Source organism: Polypterus senegalus, chromosome 12 (genome assembly GCF_016835505.1).
Source record: "Polypterus senegalus isolate Bchr_013 chromosome 12, ASM1683550v1, whole genome shotgun sequence".
NCBI classification, from domain to species: domain Eukaryota; kingdom Metazoa; phylum Chordata; class Cladistia; order Polypteriformes; family Polypteridae; genus Polypterus; species Polypterus senegalus.
Window position 1 is genome coordinate 38,454,292 of NC_053165.1, and position 24,235 is coordinate 38,478,526.

Genomic DNA, 24,235 nt, shown 5'->3' on the forward strand with positions numbered 1-24,235 from the left:
GGTGCACACTGAGGGGCCAGCATAGGAAACTCCATCCGCGGCACTGCAACAGACAAGGATGATTGTCCCCAGTCGTTCCTCACTCCCGTTACAGGAGTCAACTGCCCCAGTGGCTGCATGACAGCACGCCAGCTTTCCTGCACCTGCCTCCTGATCTCCTATCTCATATTGGCTTCCAGGCGCTGCACACACTTCGCAAAGGACTGTTCCAGACGCTGCACCCTCACAACCTCCTCGCTGGAAACTCGGGTGGCTGTGGCATCGATGAGGTCATGGACAGTTTCGTCTCGATTGAGAAAACTCCAGGCGAGCCTCTAGCTGTTCTGGGCGCAGCGTCAGGTCTTGCAGAAGTCGTCCCTCGCTGGTCTGAGGCTGCTCCGGACTGGAGTCACACAGGGTATACAGCAGGCTCAACTCCTCCTCGAGAGGGGCTCTGACCGTTACTTGACATGACCTAGGCAGCGGACGCATATCAACCAGCGGCCCACTCAGTTCAAGCTCCTCGCCCTGCACTGCTCTTTCAACAGACATGCTTCTGTAAGGGTGTAAGCGAAGTCGCACTAGAAGGGGACGTAAATAACCCTGGCTCCTACCCGGCTCGCCAAAATCTGTAGCGGTCAAGTGCCGCTAAGATGCACACCGTCAATGTGACGGTGATTTATTTATTTATTTTAGTGGTGGATTACCAGGGACAACCCCAGCCATGGAACGACACACACAAACTACAGAGACCAAATAAAGCACACTGGGAACATTAAACGATAAAGAATATAATGAAATTAAATGAACTAAATGAAAACAATAATACCACCCCTGACCCCTTCGGCAATATTACATTTAACATATAAACACAATAAACACACAGCAAAGTCCATGAAAGAACCAAAACGGATGAAATGAGAAGTGACGAGATTGAGTCCAGCGATCTGTATGTACAAAGTAGAAAGGGAATGGAAAACACAGACCTATCAGAGTTGCTGAAAGGATGACGACGGATGGATGGTTCAGGAACTTCTGGGAAAGCCAATGAATTCCAACACAGTCCTCATTGCACAGGTAGACAGACGATCCAGACCCCAACAAACGAATACAGTCCAGGTCACAATGATTAATTAAGGTTCTAATAACAGCAGGCAGCACGACAGATAAACGTAACACACAATGCACCAAAACAAAACAAACTTTTTTTCTTTCTTTGACACCTGCCCTCTTTTTAAACCCCTCTGGCCACCTTTAACCCTATCAGCCCATGCAAGGACTGCTGGGAGATGCAGTTCTAACTACTAATAGCTATGCTACACACTGTCCTGTTAGTTTAGTTGTGTTTCAGTAGATATTTCATGGGCATGTCACAGACTTCTTTCATTGAGTAAAAACATTTTTTTCCCTGGGAAAAAAATATCATGGCAGGTATTTGCTTACCAATGCAAACCGCTCCAGGGTTCATTTCGTACTACACTGAGACCACCCTTTTCAAAAGGTTGTTTTGGTCCACAACAGAGTGCAATTGGCAAGTTCACATCTACCTAACCCAAATGGACTTTCAAGGAAATCGTATGGGAGTTCGAAAAAAAAACTGGTCCAAACAAACTAGGTGTGAAAATGCCTTTAAATAAACAAAGGTCACACATGTATGCATAGTGGGGTGGTCCAAAAAATACTATCAAATTCAAGATCACCATAATGATAGTTTTATTCTTTATCATATATATAATGAACTCAAAAAATATTGAAAATAAACAACATTTGTACCTCACACTATTTGGCAGTTTTTATGTCTATAAAGAGAAAAACACAAAAGATGTTCATAAAGGGTCTGGGGCATCCATAGGTAAACCCTGTATATTGAAAGGAGTGCAAAATGCACAAAAGAAAATGTGTGGTAAAGAACTTAAAAAACAGAGACTAGAACTGTGTGGAGATTGAGTCTGCTTCAAGATGGTGGTGGCTTCAGATAAAATGGTTACAAGGAAGAAGGGTATAGTTGGGCGGTACCTGGAAGTGACATCATAGATGATGGTACATCAGTCTTACTTTCTACTTTCTACAGAGGGAAAAGGAAAGAAGATGAGATACCATAATTACACAATGCCCTCAGTGGCCTGGGGTAGTATAGCACATGTGTGTGACAGTACCCCCCCAACCCCCCACACCTTTAGCCCAGATCCACCGGATTAGGCACTGCAAACCATGAGGTCCTAAACACAAGACATGGCATCAGCGTTGGCATGGAGAAGACAGCAGCGATGCTGGACTTTAAACCTAAATGGCTGGAGGACTAGAAACCACCTGGTTACCCAAGGGTTGGAATCCCAATGCAACGCCACCCATTGTAAAGGAGCATGATCCAGGGTTCATCAGGGTAAACTCACAGCCCGGAAGGTATTACCTTAGTTGGTTAATAGCTCATTTGATCACCACTGGCCTCTCTTTCCACTGCCACATACCTCGTCTTTTGGTCCAATAGTTTCCAGCTCAGGTACATCACGGAGTGTTCAACAGTGTTGATACTTTGCCTCAGCACAGCCTCCAGACCTGTGTTCGAAGCATTGGTCTGTAAAATAAAAGGTAAGGAAAAATTCTGAGATATCAAAGTGGGTATTGAACTGAAGGCCTCTTTCAAGTCACGAAATGCGTCTTCTGTTTTTTCATTCCAAACCACCATGTTAGGAGCATGCTTCTTTGTTAAATCGGTTAAAGAGACAGCCCTTTTGGAGAAACAAGATACGAATCGGCAATAGTACCCCGCAACTCCTAAGAAAGCTTGTACTTGCTGTTTAGTTTTTGGACGGGCCAATTAACAATGGCAGCAACTCTGGAACACTGAGGAGTACGGTTCCACCGCCCACCAAGTAGCCTAAATATTTGGTCTCAACTAACCCAAAGAAACATTGCCTTATATTAATTGTGAGACTGGCTTCATTTAGTGCCAACAGGACCACACACAGCTGTTGTATATGATTCTCCCAGGTGTCAGAATAGAAGACTTAAATCCTTACACTGACTGCTGGTTAAGTTTTGGGTAGATTTCAAAATCCTCCTTTAAACATATAAAGCATTAAATGGCCAAGGTCCGGCTTACTTGTCTGAACTTATCATGACTTACAAACCAGAGCGCGCATTAAGATCTCAAGATTCTGGTCTGCTTATGATTCCAAGGATTAATAAAATAATAGTGGGAGGTTGAGTTTTTAGTTACAGGGCCCCTAAACTGTGGAATGGTCTGCCTGCTACTATAACAGATGCCCCTTCAGTCTCAGCTTTTAAATCACGGCTGAAGACTCACTACTTCAGTTTAGCATATCCTGACTAGAGCTGTTGATTAACTGTACAGACTGCATCTCTGTTGTTAGTCATTAGCACTAAAACATAAGTAAGATGATAGTTATAATATTTGTTACTAACCCTCACCTATTCTGTTTCTCTTTTTGGTACTCAAATGTGGCACTTGGTGCCATGGCCCACCTGCCAGGTTGTTTTTGCCTGCCTAAGGTAAAGTCATCCCTGATGGAGGATCGCAGGAATTGTGGGGTAGAGGGATCCTTTTATCGGATTGGCTGGCCCAGCGCTGTTTCAGCTGTGGAGCGGCCAAATGGGGGAGGCACTTGATGGCTGAGGTCTCCAGAACTCTAAACAAATCCAAATCATATTATGTGATATCATCTACTGTTAAATTCTGCTCCATACTTGTAAAATTTTTATTTTTATACTGTATTGAGGATTTGTTCTTTTCTGTGTATTGTATTGTATTTACCCCCTTCTTTTTGACACCCACTGCATGCCCAACCTACTTGGAAAGGGGTCTGTTTTTGAACTGTCTTTCCCAAGCTTTCTTCCATTTTTTCCCTACAAGGGTTTTTTTGGGAGTTTTTCCTTGTCTTCTTAGAGAGTCAAGGCTGGGTGGCTGTCGAGAAGCAGGGCCTGTTAAAGCCTATTGCGGCACGTCTGTGTGTGATTTTGGGCTATACAAAAATAAATTGTATTGTATGACTGTGTCATAGAGATGGGAGGCATTATAGGCTTGGTGGGGTTGTAGCAGTCTATCCATCAGACGTTGGAAAGTCTTTTCCTTCACGGATGATGTTAAGGGAATTTGCCCGTACCCTTTGGTCTTGTTGAGTGGTGAAACACTGAGCCCTACCTAACCGCTCAAGAAGTTCATCTACCTGCGGCATCAGATAGGCATCAAACCAACAAGACTGATTGAGCCACTTCTGTTTGGCTTAGAAACCAGAACCACAGGACTGGACCAAGGACTGTAGCTTTCCTCAATTAACCCCAAGTCCAACATCCTTCTGATCTCTTGCTCAACTTCAGCACGTTCGGCTTCGATGCGATAGGGGCATTCTCTAATGACAACTCCAGGGTCAGTAACAATCCTACAGTAGGTTTCTCGCTTACCATACCTGAGATGGACAAGGTTGCTTCTTCAAGCTGTCATCTTTGTTCGGGAGTTAAATCAGTACCAAAGATAAAATGATTGACTGTGAAGAAGGAGCGGCCTGAGGTGGAGTAAGGATCAGGATCCCTTTCCTTCCATGGTTTCAGGAGGTTAATATGACACATCCGCTCGGCTGGTCATCTGTTTAGTTGTTTAATCAAATAGTTGACCAAGCTTTCCCTCTCTTTAACTTCATTTGGGCCCTGCCAATGAACGAATAATTTGGAGTGGGATGTGGGACAAAAAACTATAAAGTGGTCTCCCTGTTCGGAACACCCATAAGGTTGCTCCTTGGTCATAATAATGAGCATGCATTGCTTCAGCACTTTCCATGTTTTCTTTTAGTATCGGCCTGATTTTACCAAATCTATTGCTTAATTGGGCAATAGATTCTAAAATGTTTATGGAGGAATTGGCCTCTTCTTCCCAACCCTCTTTTAATATGTCACGTAAACCTTGGGGTTGTCATCCATATAACAACTCAATAGGAGAAAAGCCTGTGGAGGCTTGAGGAACCTCCTGGTAAGCAAACAAGACGAGGGAGAGCAACTGACCACCTTAAGTAGCATATGTTTGAGTGTTTGATTTAATTGTTCATCTAAACCGTCCATCTGGAGGTGGTACACGGAGGTCTTTAAATGCTTTATACGGAGTAATTTGGCTGCTTGCCTGAACTTCCCCAAGGTAAAGGGTGTCCCTTGATCCGGAAGGATTTCTTTTGAAATGGCAACCCTCACAAAAGACCCCAAGCAGTTCCTCTGCAATATTTTTTGAATTAGCCACTCTCAAAGGGATGGCTTCCAGATATCAGGTAGCGTTATCCACAATCACTAATATATATTTGTGGCATCTTGCAGAGTGTTCTAGGAGACTGTTTAATATCAACCCCTAATTGCTCAAACTGAATGTCAATGTGCGTGGCAGGAACTACAGGAGGACAGTCCTTCCGGGGAATCTGCCAGAACTGGCACTCCAGACAGGAGGCACAGAAGCGCCGGACCTCCTCATTGATTCCCGGCCAACAGAATTAGAGCTTAATTCACTCCAAAATCTTCTCAGTACCTAAATGGGCACCCATAAGGTGGGTGTGAGCTAATTCGCAGACTTGTCACCAGAAAGTCCGCAGGACTAACAACAACAACCTCACCTCAACCACATGCTCTGCTACCCAATAAAGTAAATAAATTCTTTAAAACAAAGTATGCCCCCTGTGGCATGGGATAATTGTTCCATTGTACATCACAACCACATACAACAGCATTCAAAGAAAATTTCAAGGAATCATTGTCCCATTGCTATCGTTTAACCGGAATTGAAAATGTAATTCTTGGAGTGAGTCTGATGTGACCTCAAGGGGTGGAGTTATGTCCCTAATTGTCACATCCTCTACCTGGATTATGTCATCAGATCACAACACCATTACATTTCCCTCTCCTCTCATTCTGTGGCTACACTAGTAGGGTTTCCTTCTGGTTGTATATGCGGCGTGGGAACAACTTGGGCGGGATTTTCCTTCTCAGTGATCTGGTCTAGTGTTTTTTTTTTTGGAGGTGGTGATTGTACTTTTGCATATATGAGGGATGCTGAAAAAGTTTCTGCACCTTTTTTAACTGTATTTACCGTATTAAGAGTTTCAGCAACAAATTACATGACTTTTTACATAGTCACCTTCCTTTGCAATGCAATTTTTCCAGCGTCGTACCAACTTTTTAACGCCCAATTACTACTCACCCCACTCACTCCCACCTTCACTCTTTCCAATGAAAATACAAAGGTGTGGAAACATTTTGAACATCCCTTGTACTTTCTGACCAGTCTCATCCGAGGATCACCGGGTAGAGAGGGCTGCACATTACAGCCTCCCTAATTTTCTGATTTTTTGATAAGTGATGATACACCGGGCAGCCCCATACCTGCCAAGTTTTTTAGGCTTACTGCATTAATGTCTGCCCAAACTTGAAAAAGGCCTTTAGCTGATCAAAGAGGACACATGGAACAACTCTTCCTTTTCGTTATTTGATGTTGTTTAATAATAAACAGGTTGCAAGACCAATAGTAACACCAGGAACAGGATTGAATTAGAAGTAGGCTGATAACCTTAAATAAACAAAGAAAATACAAGAAAACTCATATTTTCATTCATGCTTTAACAATTTTGTATATATATATATACAAGGTATACCCAAGGCAAACTGGTCCTAGGTGAGGGATGAGACAAAGAGCGGTTCAACAAACCTCCGATGAAGAGCAAAAACTTTGGACAACGTTTTCCCTTGCCCGGACGCGGGTCACGGAGCCCCCTCTGGAGCCAGGCCTGGAGGTGGGGCTCGATGGCGAGCGCCTGGTGGCCGGGCCTGCACCCATGGGGCTCAGCCGGGCACAGCCCGAAGAGGTAACGTGGGTCCTCCTCCCCATGGGCTCACCACCTATGGGAGGGGCCAAGGAGGTTGGGTGCAGTGTGAGTTGGGTGGTGGCCGAAGGCGGGGACCTTGGCGGTCTGATCCTCGGCTACAGAAACTGGCTCTTGGGACGTGGAATGTCACCTCTCTGAAGGGAAGGAGCCTGAGCTAGTGCGAGGTCGAGAGGTTCCGCTAGATATAGTCGGACTCACCTCGACGCACAGCTTGGACTCTGGAACCAATCTCCTTGAGAGGGCTGGACTCTCTACCACTCTGAAGTTGCCCCCGGTGAGAGCGCCGAGCAGGTGTGGGCATACTAATTGCCCCCGACTTGGAGCCTGTGCATTGGGGTTTACCCCGGTGGACGAGAGGGTGGCCTCCCTCCTTCGGGTGGGGGGAAGGGTCCTGACTGTTGTTTGTGCATATGCGCCGAACAGCAGTTTGGAGTATCCACCCTTTTGGAGTCTCTGGAGGGTTGCTAGAGGGCATACCTTCTGGGGATTCCCTCGTTTTGCTGGGAGACTTCAATGCTCACGTGGGCAATGACAGTGAGACCTGGAAGGGGTGATTGGGAGGAATGGCCCCGATCTGAACCCGAGCGGTGTTTTGTTATTGGACTTCTGTGCTCGTCATGGATTGTCCATAACAAACACCATGTTCAAGCATAAGGGTGTTCATATGTGCACTTGGCACCAGGACACCCTAGGCCTCAGGTCGATGATCGACTTTGTGGTCGTGGCGTCGGACTTGCGCCATATGTCTTGGACACTCGGGTGAAGAGAGGGGCGGAGCTGTCAACTGATCACCACCTGGTGGTGAGTTGGCCGATGGTGGGGAAGATGCCGGTCAGACCTGGTAGGCCCAAACGTGTTGTGAGGGTCTGCTGGGAACGGCTGGCAGAGTCCCCTGTCAGAAGTAGCTTCAACTCCCACCTCCGCAGAACTTCAACCACGCCCCGAGGGAGGTGGGGACATTGAGTCTGAATGGGCCATGTTCCGTGCCTCTATTGTTGAGGCGGCTGACCGGAGCTGTGGCCGCAAGGTGGTCGGTGCCTGTCGTGGCGGCAATCCCCGAACCCGTTGGTGGACACCGGCGGTGAGGGATGCCGTCAAGCTGAAGAAGGAGTCCTATAGGACTTTTTGTCCTGTGGGTCTCTGGAGGCAGCTGATAGGTACCGGCAGGCCAAGCGGAACGCGGCCGGTTGTTGCTGAGGCAAAACTCGGGCATGGGAGGAGTTTGGAGAGGCCATGGAGAAGCGACTTTCGGACGGCCGAGGAGATTCTGGTCCACCGTCCGGCGTCTCAGGAGGGGGGTGGATGAGATACGCCCGGAGTTCCTTAAGGCTCTGGATGTTGTAGGACTGTCTTGGTTGACACGTCTCTGCAGCATCGCATGGACATCGGGGACAGTACCTCTGGATTGGCAGACCGGGGTGGTGGTCCCCCTCTTTAAAAAGGGGGACCGGAGGGTGTGTTCCAACTATAGAGGGATCACACTCCTCAGCCTCCCTGGAAAAGTCTATTCGGGGGTTCTGGAGAGGAGGGTCCATCGGATAGTCGAACCTCGGATTCAGGAGGAACAGTGTGGTTTCCGTCCTGGTGCGAACAGTGGACCAGCTCTTCACCCTTAGCAGAGTCCTGGAGGGTGCATGGGAGTTTGCCCGACCGGTCTACATGTGTTTTGTGGACTTGGAAAGGCATTCGACCGTGTCCCTCGGGAATCCTGTGGGGGTGCTCGGGAGTATGGGGTACCGGACCCCCTGATAAGAGCTGTTCGGTCTCTGTACAACCGGTGTCAGAGCTTGGTCCGCATTGCCGGCAGTAAGTCGAGCCCATTTCCAGTGAGAGTTGGACTCTGCCAGGGCTGCCCTTTGTCACCGATTCTGTTCATAACTTTTATGGACAGAATTTCTAGGCGCAGCCAGGGTGTTGAAGGGGTCCGGTTTGGTGGACTCAGGATTGGGTCACTGCTTTTGCAGATGATGTTGTCCTGTTTGCTTCATCAGGCCGTGATCTTCAGCTCTCTGGATCGGTTCGCAGCTGAGTGTGAAGCGGCTGGGATGAGAATCAGCACCTCCAAATCCGAGAGCATGGTCCTCAGCCGGAAAAGGGTGGAGTGCCCTCTCAGGGTTGGGGGAGAGATCCTGCCCCAAGTGGAGGAGTTCGAGTATCTCGGGGTCTTGTTCACGTGTGAGGGAAGAATGGAGCGTGAGATCGACAGGCGGATCGGTGCGGCGTCCGCAGTGATGCGGGCTCTGCATCGGTCTGTCGTGGTGAAAAAGGAGCTGAGCCGTAAGGCAAAGCTCTCAATTTACCAGTCGATCTACGCTCCTACCCTCACCTATGGTCATGAGCTATGGGTAGTGACCGAAAGAACGAGATTGCGAATACAAGTGGCTGAAATGAGTTTCCTCCGCAGGGTGTCTGGGCTTTCCTTTAAAGATAGGGTGAGAAGCTCAGTCATCCGGGAGGGGCTCAGAGTAGAGCCGCTGCTCCTCCGCATCGAGAGGAGTCAGATGAGGTGGCTCGGGCATCTGATCAGGATGCCTCCTGGACGCCTCCCTGGTGAGGTGTTCCGGGCATGTCCAACCGGGAGGAGGCCCCGGGGAAGACCCAGGACACGCTGGAGGGACTATGTCTCCCGGCTGGCCTGGGAGCATGGGATTCTCCCGGAAGAGCTGGAAGAAGTGGCCGGGAGAGGGAAGTCTGGGCCTCTCTGCTTAAGCTGCTGCCCCCGCGACCCGACCTCGGATAAGCGGAAGAGGATGGATGGATGGATGGATGGATATATATATATATACACCCCTTCTTTATTTCAAATATGCGTTAGTTACTAAAAATAAATACACTTGCATAATATTGCGCATTAACTAGACTTACTTATTCTTTTACATAAACAACAGCCGTCACTAAGTCAGAAATGTTTCACATTAAAAAATGGGAATTTTTTAACATACCAGTGATGTCTCCAAAATCAGCTAACACATTCAGCTTTCTAATTTCTCCATGACGCTTTTTTCTTTTTCTTTTTCATTCACAATTGCCTTCTCCGTGCCTTCTTTTAAAAACTAAGCGTCTCTTCCGTGCAGCAGTACGCTGACCCTGACTTCCGGAAACAGTCTCTCTCTCTTCACACTCAATCTTTATTTAAACAAACATACACAAGAACGATTGTCTTTTTTTTTTTTCTCAAACGTATTAAATAACAACCTTTAAGCTCAGCTTAACAATACCAGCAGGTTTCCCTATGGATACAGGTGCAATTGATGGTATGTCCAAGCTCTCCATACTTATAGCAGTGAGGCGGGTGTGGGGACTTCTCCTTGGGCCATACTGCAGGTTACGATTTTCTGTATGGTGTCACACACGTTCATGGGGAAGGCAAAAGGTCCATATGAATTTAAGGAGAGGAAAGGACTCGTTGACTGTTTGGTGAAACAACCCAATTGTCGAGCGAGTAAGTGGATCTATCATGTAAATCTGCTGAAGCCGTGGAAGGACAAAGATCCTGATCCCTCCTCCTGTCAGCCCCACTCACTCTTTGTTCACATGAATAACCTTAACTTCGGTGCAGATTTAAGTTCCAGACAGTGACGGGAGCTGGAAACGGTTACCCTGTCCGTCCCAGAGGCAGTGAGTGAAAAACTCAGGAACACCTTTCTGATTCTGCACAATATTGAAACCGAACCCGGGTTTATAGAATGCCCATATCGCCTTCCCAGGGCAAAAAAAATCTGAAGTGGAACTTGAGATCAAGCGTAATAGAGGAAAGTCATAGTCCCTGGACCAGTCCCATCGTCTTGGTCAGTAAGCCTGACGAAAGTTGGAGGTTTTGCAATGACTTCCCTCAACTTAATCAAGTCTCCCAGTTTGATGCAAATCCAATGCCATGAGTGAATGACCTCCTAGATACGCTAGGACAGGTTAAATACTTGACCACACTTGACATGACAAAGGGGTACTGACAGGTTCCTTTAACGGACTCCGCAAAGGTTAAGACTGCGTTTAGTACCCCTAGCGGTCACTGGCAGTATCATGTCCTTCCATTTGAGTTACACTGGGCACCTGCGACTTTCCAGCGCCTAGTGGATAAAGTGTTCCAGTCTCATAACTTATATAGAGCTGCCTACCTGGATGATATAGTCATCTGTTCCAGCACATGGAAGGAACACCTAAAGCAGGTCAGAGTGGTATTACGGACACTTGGTAAGGCCTGAATCAGGATTAATCCCAAGAAATACTTCTTTGAATTAAACAAAGCCAAGTATTTAGGCTACCTGGTAGACTGGGGTACCGTGAAGCCACAGTGCTCTAAAGTAGATTTCAAATTGAAAAGGCCTTATCCATGAACCAAGTAGCAGGTCCAAGCCTTTCTCAGATTAGTGGGGTACTCAGAGAGAGTGGCACTCTTGACTGATTTGACAAAGAATAGGGCCTCAAACAATGTGGTATGGACTGATAAGACAGATGCCGCATTTATTGACTTGAAGCAGACCCTAATGTCTGCACCAGTTTTGAAAGCACCTAACTTTTCTTTACTTTTCATTCTCCAGGCGCGGCAGGCCTGGGTGTTGAGCCAGGCGTCGATGGTGTTGAATACCCCATCATGCTCCTGAGTCGGAAACTGTTGGAGCAGACCAGGTATGTGGCAGTGGAGTGGGAGGCATTGTTGATCAAATGGGCAATTATGCAGCTGAGGTACTACCTCTTGGCCCGGGAATTCACATTTGTCACGGTTCATGCACTTTTGCACTGGATGGCCCTACACAAGGAGTCGAATTCGCGGGTCGCCGGGTGGTTTCTTGACCTACAGTCTTACAAGTTTTCGCTCCTTCATCATCGAGGTTCTCTTTACGCCAACGCCGATGCTCTTTCTCGGATTCACAACCTCTTGTTCAGGAACGCCCAACCCAATGGGTCTGAGCTTGGGGAGGCAGCTAAAGGACCTCAATGAGAGTAATTCCATGCCAGACCGGGGACCTAGAATGCACTGACTCTTTAGCTCACTTCTCTTCAGACCAGTTATGGGAAATTCCGCATGGCCCTGATGATGTCACCTCCAGTCCGGCCCCAATGACACCATTTCTGGTTCCGGCCCTATTGATGACGTCACTTCCTCTGCTTGCCTTTAAAACCTCCATTTTAACCATCTCAAATCAGTTTTGTTGTTGACTCTAATGTGTAATAAATTTATTCAGCCAAACTTGCAGCCAGGAAACCAATATACGGGTAGCTGCCCCAAACCTTTTAGTGTCTCTTTGTCAAGTTTATGACAATGGACAACTTGTCCCCAAGAAGGCTTATGACGCTCAACATACTGAGTTGTTTTTTTCAACCTAGGAGGTGACTCTGTGACATTCGATGGTCAATATAAGACCAATCATTGATTTATGCTACTGCCTCCAGGCTGGCCTAAATTGGAAATCACAAGCATCTAGTTCAACAACAACAACAACAACATTTATTTATATAGCACATTTCCATACAAAACAGTAGCTCAAAGTGCTTTACATATTAAAGAATAGAAAAATGAAAGACACAATTATAAAACAAAATAAATCAACATTGATTAACATCGAATAAGAGTAAGGTTCAATGGCCAGGGGGGACAGAAAAAACAAAAAAACTCCAGACGGCTGGAGAAAAATAAAATCTGTAGGGATTCCAGGCCATGAGACCGCCCAGTCCCCTCTGGGCATTCTACCTAACATAAATGAAACAGTCCTCTTTGGATTTAGGGTTCTCACGGAAGGGCTTGATGATGATGATGATGGTCACGTAGACTTCTGCCTTTTAATCCGTCCATCATTGTTGGAGCATCATGAAGCTTTGAGTAGGTTCGGTGATTTCCTTATTGGTTTTAATTTCGGGTTTTAACTAATGACCCGTGCAACTCCAGATTTCATAACCCTGGGATCTAGTTTGGGGTTGAAGATCCACTCATGGCAGGACCTCACCTGCTGATCTATAGTGATGCCATATTGCAAGAGTAGTTTGGTCTATAATTTGTCATAGTCCCTGAAATTGTTCTCCGATAAATCATAATGGGAACGCTGAGCTGGGCCGCTCATGAATGGCGCCAATATGTGTGCCCACTCAGCACGATCCCAGTCATGCCATGTAGCAGTTCTCTAAAAAATTAAGAAATATGTTTCAATAGCATCATCTTAAACAAGATGAAGACATATTAATGCAATAACATCTGTATTAAACTAATATACTGTTACAGTTATTACTGTTATGTGTAACAATGTATCAGTTGTGAGGTTTGCAACAATTTATTTAGGCAACAGCCATTACCAGGCACTTCTAAAAGTTTCTGTGTAGATCACAAATAAACTAGTAATAAAATAGACACTCTTACTTAAAATTTGATTATTCTGGCAACTCCATCTTAGCACTAAAACGTTCTCGGTGTACTTAGCCAGAATGGAAAATGAAGTGACCAGCTATTTTACAATCAAGGGAAATTTCACAGGTAAGCAAGCTATCCCAAATGGACAAAAATAAACCTTATGCAGAAATGATTGGTGTGTTCAAACAGTGTAACACATTTAAAACATGACTACAGATTCTTTTTGACTTACCCCCGTATATTACAGTATTTCTCTTTTTATCTGACAGAATGTAAAATCGAAATAACATCCCTATAGACCAAATGTGTTGATATATTAACACCTAATTAAAAAATGCTTAAACCAATCTATCCCACTTTAATCCTGTTTTAATTGAGAAAATGAATTTGAAGTATCACAGCAGTCCCCACAGTGAGAGTGAGAATACACAGTTGCAGTTAATATAAACAAATCTGTTTGTCAACTAACCTTCATTTTGAGTTTTTCCTTTTCAGATGAGCCCTATTGTTTTAAGTAGAATTATCAACAAATAACAAAGATCAAGTTGTTTTATATTTAAAATATTTTAAGATACCAATAACTGAAGAAAATTCTCAGATCCACATACAACTATTAGTACATCATTAACATGCTGTTTTCAGAATAAATGATTCATTAAATTATCATTCATGCACAAGCAAACATGTTAAAATGTTTTGGGTTCTCAAATAATGATAAAAGTTCCATGTTAATTAACCATTAAGAATAAAAATCCAGTGATGCATTATATCCCATCCTTGTTTTACTTTTACAAAGCTTTATGTCAGGTCAAATTTGCACTTAACATGAAGTTTGGCCAATCAATACACTTAAAGAATGCTTAATGGTTCCCTTTGCACGTCATGAAGAAAGATCTAGTGTGTGTTTGATTATATCAGCTTTGTATTTGGAAAAACCGGAATTCATCAAAAGTCAGTTGTCAAGTTTTCATGTTAGCTGAGGGGAGAGACAACTGTAGTCTGTGTTGTGGTAGAGTACTTGATTTTAATCTGATGATCGTCTATTTCAACTGCACTGTTTATTATCATCATCTTCATTATTATTCATTTTCAGCTTATGGACAGGTGCTTTTTCCTTCTCATACTCTGGTATATACAGTATATATATATATATATATATATATATATATATATATATATATATATATATATATATATATATATATATATATATATATATACAGTTATACAGTATATATATATTCATGGCATTTGTAGTCTGAATCACAATCTGATTGTATGGGTGGTTACCTACCAGGTAACGCTTGTGGTTGGTCAGCAAGTCGGCTAACATCCGCCATGGTGCCCTCTTTCTACATACTGTCAAATAAATGAACCACACGCTGTGGCGCAACGTAAGAGGCTTTGCATCTGACACTGACGTCCAAGGTTCGATTCCCGAAAGGGGGTGCAGTGAGTGTGTACACCTGATGAGCCCAGAATTACAGCGAAACACGTGTCGCATACTCTTTGCATTATTTGACAGTAAACTATTTCAACCATATATATATATATATATTGTGACAGATAGGGGGCGCTATCGCTCCCTTGAACCCCTGTCCACGACTCCAGACACCAGGTAAAAGTCCAATATTTGACTTTATTAAATCTCCACAGTGCACAAAGCACCCTCTCCTCCACTATACTCATACAATACAATCACTAACCAATACAATAAATCACAATCCTCCAACTCCCAGATGCGTTGCCACCCTTCCACCCAGCTCAGCTTGCCATCTGGGAGCTCCCGTAGTCTTTTTATATATCCTGACCCGGAAGTGTTCTCAATCCCCAGTACATGTGATCTTGTATCACTTCCGGGTCAGGTAAAAAGTCCTTTTCTTCACCCCAGAAGCACGTCATTCCCCTTGTCCATGTGTGCTTCCGGGGCGTAGGTAAAATACCCGTTGTTCCTCCCTGCAGCATCTCCTAGACCCCCCCACAGTATCCAGCAGGGCTGCGTATAAAAACTGAAATGTCCATGATGCCCTGCTGGTCTTTGGGGAACCTCCATACTGCAGGGAGGGCTCCACCTGGCGGCTTTGGGCTATTGGCCGGGATAAATGGCCAGCCATACACCACAGTATTCCCCTCCCAGCGACGAATTATTATTTGGAGTGGCCTGCCCTGAGAGGAAAGTCTTTTTCCAAGAGGACATTCCGGTTGAATCTTGACTGATTCTTGTATCTTGGTCCCTGCAGAATCTAGGGGGAATATTAGTCCAATTCGACAGCTTGTCCCCCTCTCTCCAAGGACAGTTTCGCCAAATGTGGCATCCGTAGCACTGCCTCCATCCTCCTGTTATTCTCCCCCTGCGGGACTGAAAACAATTGGGAAACGTTAGGGCCTCCCCTTCTCTTGCTGGGAAAGAAACCCCCGCCACCTCTAACGGTGCTCTCTCTCCTTTTGCTTTCTTGTCAGGAGAACCCCATTTTATTTTTGGGATCTCCTGTTTCATCTGGGGCTTGTCCACAGTCTGAGTCTTTCCATGAGATAAAGAGAGACCCTTTACTGTCTGCACCCCTTTAGTTTTATAAATCACCAGTGGCGGCGTCTTTAGGGACGCCTCGTTCCGGGAGTCAGCACTGTCTAGCTGCCCCGGATCGATCAGCTCTTCCCCCAACCACTCGGTTAACGATCCAACCTCTTTTGTAGGGCACGCCGTGTATTGGCTTTTAATAAATAGCGGGCCCAGATTACACTGCGTCCCTCTTATTTTATATACGGTACGGGTTTCACATACCTGTACTGCCGCATCATGAAATACAGGAGGCTCTTCCCCAAATTGCCGCATGTAACTACTCACCTTCTCCAGCGGCGCTTTGGCTACAGCTCCCAATTCTCCGACGATCCCTTCTATGGTCGTCAGGACCTGTAAGAAACTTACTACGGGCTCGATAAGTTTTTTTCGAGATCCCGCAAGTTAACAATATTATTTACTTCGGCCAGCAGTAGATAAGCTGCTGTTATTTCGGTATCTGATTTTAAGTCCCCTCCAATTATTTTAGAAAATAGTTCAGCTACGAATGTCACTGGGTTTGGACTTTCACGACTCCCAGGGAGACCTTTGATTCTGATATTATTCCTTCTGCATCAATCTTCTGGTACAGCAAGTCTGTCTCTGAGAACTTTGCATTCGAATTTTGCAGCTGTTGCTTTTCCGTCAGTGGTGGATGCCAGTTGTTCAGCTATTTCCATTCGAGTCGTAAATGTTTGCTTAACGTCTTCCAACTGAGCGCCAAGTGCTCTCAGTTTATTCTCAAACTTAGACGCATTTTCCTGTATTTGTTCCTCAATTTTTTCTAGCATACTTTTAAAGGCTGCCTCAAAGTGATTATTTAAACGTTTTTCCTGGTCTTTAATATCCTGACGTAGCTTCTCGTTTGTCTTGTGTATGTCCTTATTTCCTTCCTTATATCATTTATTTCTTTGTTTATATCTTTCTTAAAATCATTCTTGAGCTCTTTTATGTCTTGAGCAGTGGCGGTGGCCATTGCAGTGATCATTGCCTTCAGTTCGGACAGATCGTTTCTGTCTTCTCCATGCCCAGGAGGAGTACATGACAACGTGGAAGGCGAGGCCATTTTCAGTTTCAATGAATCTTCTGGAATCGACAAGCTATCGTGACCTGAGTCAGTTGCACATTCGCTTTGTTCCAGGTCAGTCTCTGAAAGGCCATACCTCGAGCTTGGACTTGATGCCTGTCTAGGCATGGATGAAGCTTTAACTTTCTTTTCTGTTTCTTTCTGAGCCCCTTTCCTGACGCTTATTTTATATATGCTTGCATTGGGTTGAATAAATATAGGATACCTCAGGAGAATAAAAAATAAGAGAAAAAAATAACACTGTTGCTAATGGAGTTCCGCTTAAGATGTGCATCTGCAATAAAAGATGAGACCAAACTCATTTATGTACCTTTTCACTTGCTTTTGCTAGCAATGCGCCATTTTTGTGTACTGTTGTCAGGGTCGCGTCCCGCGTTTCTAGAGTTGTGGTCTGTAGTTTTGACCTCGAATTAATCAGCAGATGGGATAAAAGTTCAGACTTTGCATTGAGTCTTATCAGATCTGTGGATAAAACCTTCTAAACCTTTTTGAATTGTCATTATGATTATATTCCATGTCTTGCTTGATTTGCGACTTGATGTCTGATTATTGACTGTGATTTTTGCCTATTGTCTGGGTTTTGGTTGCCTTGATTTTTTTTTTTAATTTTCATTTGTTTTGGCTTCTGCATGCATCACATGGTATTACTCAAGAAAGTAGTTATTAGTTTTCCTGGTGGTTGATGTACATATCAATAGACAACAAAGTGCTACAGCTCATTAAAGCACAAGCATCTCTACTCCATTGCAAGCTCACTGTTCACAGTGGTGGCCATAAATTCTTGTTGGTTGTTTAAAAGTTAAAAGGTTATCAATTTTGGATGGATAACCTGCCCTTTGCAAAGTCTCAGTGGTTCCATATTATACATATGATGTACACTCATTGGCCACTTTATCAGGTACACCTGCTGACTGCTTGTTAACGCAAATACCTAATCAGCCAATCACATGGCAGCAACTCAGTGCTTTAGGCATGTAGACATTGTCCAGACGACCTGCTGAAATTCAAACTGAGCATCAAAGGGGAAGAAAAGTGATTTACGTGACTTTAAATGTGGCATGGCTATTGGTGCCAAATTGGCTGGTCTGAAAATTTCACAAACTGCTGATCTTTATGACAGCCTTGTTCTTATGGTAGACTCAAGAACTTTGACATCAACAGTGGCAAGAGCTACATTAGACACTCTAGACGAGAACAGACCATTCAGCCCAACAAAGCTCGCCAGTCTTATCCACTTATTTCTTCCAAGAAAACATCAAGTCTAGTTTTGAAGGTCCCTAATGTCTTACTGTTTACCACACTACTTGGTAGCTTATTCCAAGTGTCTATCGTTCTTTGTGTAAAGAAAAACTTCCAAATGTTTGTGTGAAATTTACCCTTAACAAGTTTCCAATTGTGTCCTTGTGTTCTTGATGAACTCGTTTTAAAATAACAGTCTCGATCCACTGTACTAATTCCCTTCATAATTTTAAACACTTCAGTCATGTCACCTCTTAATCTTCTTTTGCTTCTATAAACTGTAAAGGCTCAGCTCTTTTAATCTTTCCTCAGAATTCAACCCCTGTAGCCCTGGAATGAGCCTAGTCGCGCATCTCTGGACCTTTTCTAGTGCTCTTCTCTGGACCTTTTCTAGCGCTGCTATGTCCTTTTTGTAGCCTGGAGACCAAAACTGCACACAGTACTCAAGATGAGGCCTCACCAATGCATTATACAGGTTGAGCATAACCTCCTTGGACTTGTACTCCATACATCATGCTATATATCCTAACATTCTGTTAGCCTTCTTAATGGCTTCTGAACACTGCCAGGAAGTCGATAGCTTAGAGTCCACTATGACTCCTAAATCCTTCTCATAACGTGTACTCTCAATTTTCCGACCGCCCATTGTGTATTCAAACCTTACATTTTTACTTCCTATGTGTAATACTTTACATTTACTGACATTAAATTTCATCTGCCACAAATCTGCCCAATTCTGTATGCTATCCAAGTCCTTCTGTAATGATATAACGGATTCCAAATTATCTGCTAGCCCACCTATCTTAGTATAATCTGCAAACTTAACCACCTTGTTACTTACAGTATATTCCTATGTAAATCATTTATATTTATTTAAAATAGCAGCGGCCCTAGCACTGACCCCTGTGGAACACCACTCTTAACATTGGCCAGTTCTGATGAGGTGCCTTGCACCATCACCCTCTGCTTCATTGTGTCTGAGCCAATTCTCTACCCATCTAAAAACATCACCCTGAACACCCACTTCTTTTAATTTGATGCCCAGCCTCTCATGTGGCACCTTATCAAATGCTTTCTGAAAGTCCAGATAAATAATATCAGAAGCTCCACTTTGATTGTATCCTTTTGTTGCCTCCTCATAGAATTCCAGCATGTTAGTAAAACACGACCTCCCTCTTCTGAACCCATGCTGACTGTTCAGAATAACTCCTGTCCTTTCCAGATGTTGCTCAATCTTATCCTTAATAATACCTTCCATTAATTTTCCTTTGATGCATGCTAAGCTTACTGGCCTATAGTTGCCTGGATCTGTCCTGTCACCCTTTTTATATAATGGGATGATATTTGCCATTTTCCAGTCCTATGGAATCTCTCCAGTGTGCAGTGACTTCCTAAAAATATGTGTCAAGGGTTTATATATGTACTCACTAGCCTCCTTAAGAACACAAAGATAAATATTATCTGGTCCTGGTGATTTGTTTGATTTCATCTTATTTAATCTGAAAACATCTCAGAAAAATGTAAGTTTAGGGCATCCGCTATTTCACTGCCTTTATCTTTTAATTCCCCTTTACTATTCCTGATGCACTTGACCTCCTCCTTGACTGTTCTTTTACTACTAAAATACTGAAAGAATCTCTTAGGGTCTTCTTTCTCCTTATCTGCTATATTCCTCTAAAACTGTCTTTTAGCCTCCCTGATATCCTTCTTAATGGTTGCCCTCATGTTCTCATACGCTCTACGATTCACTTTGCAGTCATTAGTCTTATATGCCTTATAAAGCAGTTTTTTCCTTTGCAACTTCTTTTTTAAATTTTCATTAATCCACCGTGGAGTTTTGTTAGTTTCCTATTAATTCCAAATTTAGGTATGTATCTGTCCTGCATTATATGTAAAACATTTTTAAACCTGTTCCACTGCTCCTCGACTGTCTCCACACTTAAAAGGTTATCTCAGTCTATCCTACTTAGACTTTGTCGGATCTGCTCAAAATTAGCGCTACCAAAGTTCAACTTCACAATTTTAGTCTTTGCATCTGCACTCTTACAAAATACTGAGAATTGTATTACATTATGGTCACTTGACCCTAGTGGTTCAATCACCTCTACACCCTCAATTCTATCCTGATAATTACAAAATACTAAATCCAGACAGGCTTCACCCCGTGTTGGTGCTTTAACGTGCTGTGTTAAAAAACACTCACTGATTACTTCTAAAAACTCCTGCTCTTGTGCTCCTCCATCTGCAAGGTTATCCCAGTTAATATTTGGATAATTAAAGCCCCCCATGACTATAATATCTCCCTGTAAACTTGCCTTTTTGATATTACTAAAAAGATGTGTGTTGAAATTACTGTATGAATTGGGTGGTCTATAACACACTCCTAAAATAAGGCCTCTTTCACTAATGCTTTCCAGGCAAAGCCACATGTCCTCACTAAGATGGGGCTCATCATCCAACTGAAGAGGTCTTACGTGTAAACCCTGTTTGGCATAAACAGTGTGGCAGCAGAGGTTCCGACCCACCTCTTGAACCCTCAGGTACCACTCCAAACAGCAGGTAAAAGTTCCAGACTCTTTTTTTTTTTCTTTTATCACAGTGCACCAAGCACCTTCCACTCTACACTACTCAATACAACACTAATCAATCCTCCTCTCCCAGACACTTACCCACCCTTCCTCCCAGCTCAGCTCAGTGTCTGGGCTTTCCCAGCATCCCTTTATACCCCCTGACCTGGAGGTGTTCCTGCCCAACAGTCCACAAGTCCTTACTCCTTCCGGGTCAGATTAAATAGTCCATATCTTCATCCCGGAAGCACCTTGTCTCTTCCTGTCCCGGGATTATGACGTACTTCCGGGTTATAGGGCATATACGAGTCCACGGGCCCTCTGAAAGCGACTCCCAGTGGCCCCCAAGGTATCCAGAAGGGCTGCGCATAAAAACTACATAGTCCATAAGTTCCTACTGGAACTCGGGGCCTGTCCACGCTGTCGGGAGAGCTCCTCCTGGTGGCCTGGGGGTGAGGACCGGAATATAAAGCCAGCCATCCACCACATTTCCCGCCTTTTAGCGAAGCCAACTAGGGCGGAGCATCCAGCCCCACGAGGGATGCCCTACTCCAGGAGGACACTTCAGTTGGACCTTGGCTCTGCTGTCTAGGCCCCCCAGAGAACCTTGGGGGAACGGTGTACCTTCTGTCCCACTGATCTCCTGTCCTCTGGGGACAGTACCGCCACACGTGTCCCAGCCGACGACAGTGGTAGCACCGACGTTGCCCTCCTGGTAGTCTTCCTCCACGAGGCTGAAAACACCGTGGGAACTCTGTCAGCTCCGCCCTTTCTTCCGCCAAGTGAGGTTTACTGGCCGCCTCTGTATGCTCCGCCCTTTTTTCCACCTTGTCAGGAGACCCACGATGTATTTTGGGGATCTCCTGCTTACTCTGGGGCCGGTCCACAGCTTGAGTCTCTCTATTGGAAAAAGAGAGCCCCTTTGCTGTTTGCATGCCCGTTGATCTACATCGCTCCGAGTAACAGCACTGTTCAGCTGTACCGGTATGATCGGCGCTTCCCCCGCCCCTCCTGTCACCAGTGACAGCCCTCTTAAAACACCGGTTGGGGTCTTGAGATCTGAACCGCTCTGGAAGGCTGCGTCACACGTATGCCCCGGCTCGATTGTTCCTCCCTGCGATCGTTCAGTCACTCTACTCTACACTCTCTACACAACACTCTACTGTCAGGCACACGGTGCTTTGACACCCGCTACTTATTAACTGCAGTGCCAGATCACAATGTGTCCCTTTATGCTGTACGATACAGGCCGGATTCACCTGTATTCCCGCATCGATTACCACCGGAGCTTCACGACCCAGTCGCCATAAACATTCCATTAGACCATTCAGCGGCTCCTCAGCCGTCGCTCCCAGCTCTTCCACTTGTTCCTTCAGCTCCTTTAACTCCTGGAAGAAACAGTGCAGGGGCTCAAGGTATTTCTCGAGACCCCGTAAGTCCACAAAGTTAGTTAATACGGCCGGGGGTAATTTTGCTTTCGTCTTCTCCTTACCTGCCGGCCGGGAACCAATGAGCACATCACCTCCTGGCACGTGTTCTGCTGGGTGGCGCAAAGGCTCTTGGGTCTTGGAGTCCATCGAGGATTGGGAGGCCGTTACCTGCCAACTGCACTCCTCCTTTCCTACTGTAACGGAGAACCGTTCAGTCACCTCCCGCTCCTTGTTACCTTTTTTTGTGTCGGCGCTGCTTCGCTCGCCTTCCCCTTCCCTTCCAGGAGGCTCGGATCCGTCGGGGAACGTATGACCTCATCGAAGGACCCAAAGTGACCTTCTCCGTCCCAGCATCCACCGCGCAAGGTCACGCGGTCATTGTCCTCAAATGGGGTCGTCGCTTGCCGACACCCAGCCTGACTTGCCTTCTGGAAATCGCGGCCATCTTGCAGAGGTATGAGGCAGGCATCCAACGCACTGCTTGCTTTCTTGAAGTGGGCTTCTGAAAAACAGGAATAAAAACACCCCGACACTCCGACTCAGTCCGGCGCGCTCGATGTCTGACCACATTCCAGGTTTTGCGCCATCCGAGCTTGTTCAGCCTTTATCAGTGCCTGTTCCTCCTCACTCCCATTTAGGTAAGCCCAGGTCATTTCGGCTTCTGTCAGGTTCTGTACCCAGCTGGTACTGACCTTCTTTTTCCCGGATTTTTTCCCCATTGTGCTCCGAAGTAGAATGAGGCTCACAGTAGCAGCGCTCTCCGTAGTGGGTGGTTTTGTACCTCCGTGCAATGAAGCGTATCCCACTTAGGGTTGTCTGCCCACACAATATTTATTTTAAATATAAAATATAAATGCTACAGATGGCCAGAGAATCCTGCCGACTACGCCAGTGTGGCGGTAGACGTTCCGACCCACCTCTTGAACCCTCAGGTACCACTCCAAACAGCAGGTAAATGTTCCAGACTCTTTTCTTTTATCACAGTGCACCAATCACCTTCCACTCTACACTACTCAATACAACACTAATCCCAATCCCAGACACTTAGCCACCCTTGACCCGGAGGTGTTCCTGCCCAACAGTCCACAAGTCCTTACTCCTTCCGGGTCAGGGTAAATAGTCCATATCTTCATTCCGGGCATCATAGGGCATATACGAGTCCACGGGCCCTCTGACAGCGACTCCCAGTGGCCCCCAAGGTTTCCTGCAGGGCTGTGCATAAAAACTACATAGTCCATAAGGCCCTGCTGGAACTCAGGGCCCATCCACGCTGTTGGGAGATCTCCTCCTGGCGGCTGGGGGTGAGGACCGGAATATAAAGCCGGCCATCCACCACAACAGCAATCCCACCTCCTTTTCTGTTCTGTCTATCCTTCCTAAAAAATGTGTATCCCTCTATGTTACACTCATCCCCATCTTTGTTATTTAGCCAGGTTTCCGTTATTGCTTTAATATCATAATTATGCTCTGCTACATACAACTCCAACTCACTTACCTTATTTTTGATACTTTTAGCATTAAGGCAAGCTATTTTTAATGTATTACTCCTTCTACATTTAAATGTTTGCTTAGAATTTACATTACTATGCATTTTCATTTCTACACCATTGTTTGTTCTTCCATGTATACATCTAAACCTGGCCTGTCCTAAATTCCCTGCCCCCCATTCCTTAGTTTAAGCAATCCACGACTAGCCTACACATACGCCTCCCCAATACATTGGTGCCCCTCCAGTTCAGATGTAACCCGTCACGGAGGAACAGGTCCCATCTATTCCAAAAGCAGTCCCAATGCCCCATAAACCTATACTGTTCTACCCTGCACCAAGATTTGAGCCAAGCGTTAAGCTTTCTAATCCCCTCAGTCTTACCTGGACTGGGACGTGGCACAGGCAGAACTTCGGAGAAGATTACCTTGTCAGTTCTGCTCCTCAGCTTGGCACCTAACTCTTTGAATTTGGATCGCAGAACTGACAGACTACCCGTATGTATGTATCTACAGGGATTTTCATGCACAACCACCTCTAGGGTTTATAGAGAATGGTCAGAAAAATGGAAACTATCCATTGAATGGCAGTTGTCTGGGCAAAAACACCCTGTTTATGCCAGAGGTCAGAGGAGAATGGCCTGACTGGCTCAAGCTGATAGAAAGGCAACAGTAA

At 45.2% G+C, this 24,235-nt stretch overlaps 1 protein-coding gene and 1 long non-coding RNA gene across 3 annotated transcripts in view; one reads left to right on the forward strand and one right to left on the reverse strand.

Moving 5' to 3' along the window:
- Window positions 1-24,235, forward strand: part of hrh1 (histamine receptor H1) — a 75,698-nt gene that overhangs the window by 25,844 nt on the left and 25,619 nt on the right. The window contains exon 1 of one of the 2 annotated variants that reach the window (XM_039772562.1): window positions 20,512-20,636. The exons of the other annotated variant lie outside the window; for it this stretch is intronic. The gene's annotated coding sequence lies outside the window, so the exon portion shown is untranslated. Of the gene's footprint in view, window positions 1-20,511; window positions 20,637-24,235 lie in introns of those variants that run through there. 2 annotated transcript variants of the gene reach the window in all.
- Window positions 1,891-9,884, reverse strand: LOC120541174. Its single transcript, XR_005635956.1, has 3 exons — window positions 9,797-9,884; window positions 2,448-2,554; window positions 1,891-2,044 (listed from the first exon to the last, which is right to left on the reverse strand). It is a non-coding gene; the product is annotated as an uncharacterized LOC120541174 (long non-coding RNA).